Consider the following 1,263-nt stretch of genomic DNA (forward strand, 5'->3'; position numbering starts at 1 on the left):
GGGAGGAGGAGGAGGCAGCCAGGGCGAGCCGCGCAAAACTCGATGTTCTAGATGAAAAACTCTAATGATTTTAATTCAATATTGACACCTCCGCATCTCGCCGCGGCCGCGGAAGGCTCCAATGGAAAACTCCGCTTTTATAGCGCTGGAGGAGCGGAATCGTAAAATCCTTAACGGCTTTTATGTCGTGCGGTATAAACAACAACAACATCCCCGGCTTTATGGCGTTTTATAGTTTGTTAAACAGTTTACAGCCTTTTTTGGGGCTATTACAAACGCAATTCCCTTCATGCGATAGTTAAACCTTTATCAATAATAAGGAAATTGATCATTAAAATGTTAAATATGACTACCTCGTTTGTTTTAAAATATGTTTAGGGTAAGAAGCTGTATGATTTGATAACTTGTATTAAAATACCAATTACATTTATAGGACCTTTTAAAACTGGTAGCAATTAAATCGTGTTCTTTTACAGTTTTCCAAAGCGACCCTGACATTTAAAAAGGCTAAAACTGCCTCGTTAAAATTTCGAAATTAACGACAGCCAGCGCTCCTCTTTAATTTTCCAACACTCCCCAAAAATCAATCTTTTGGGTGGTCTAGGTAGGTGATTTGTTGTGAGGCGAGCGATATCTCATTAATGTAGGTAGTTAAACATATTTAATCCGTATATTCACCCCACCTCCTTCTCCCTTCCCCTCTCCCTCCCTCTCCCTCTCTCGCTCCCCCTCGCTCGCTTTTCCTTCTTTATTCTCTCACACTCTTCCTTTCACAATCATGCGGTGCAGAGTCCGTGTGGAGTAAGGAGAAGCCAATAGGATGAGGTTTTGGTAATAGATGCAAATGATCATGAAAAGACACTGCAAAATATGAAACAACTCATTTGCGCTGAAGTAAATCACTGAAAACTGTTTATGAACTGGCATCTCTTCTTGGAAATGTAAAGCGAGAACTCTTTAAGTGGCGATTTTTTTTTTTTTTTTTTTTTTAAGGGGTTTTTTTTTAAGGGGTGGGGGGGGAGGAAAGAATTCAATATCATGCAGGCTTAGAGTTTTGATTATATCCTCCTTTTATATTCCTGGAAATCACAAACTGTCGTTGCTTAGCATCTTAGCGCTTTCTTTTTTTTTTTTTTTTTGGCTAATAGATTCCCGTGGTTTGGTTTGTTGTTGTTGGGGCTGATTATTTTTTTTTAATATATTTTTTAATTTTTTTTAATATATTTTTTTATGTAATTTTTTTTTTAATATAATTTTTTTTTT

This window comes from Parus major, chromosome 27 (assembly GCF_001522545.3).
Source record: "Parus major isolate Abel chromosome 27, Parus_major1.1, whole genome shotgun sequence".
NCBI classification, from domain to species: domain Eukaryota; kingdom Metazoa; phylum Chordata; class Aves; order Passeriformes; family Paridae; genus Parus; species Parus major.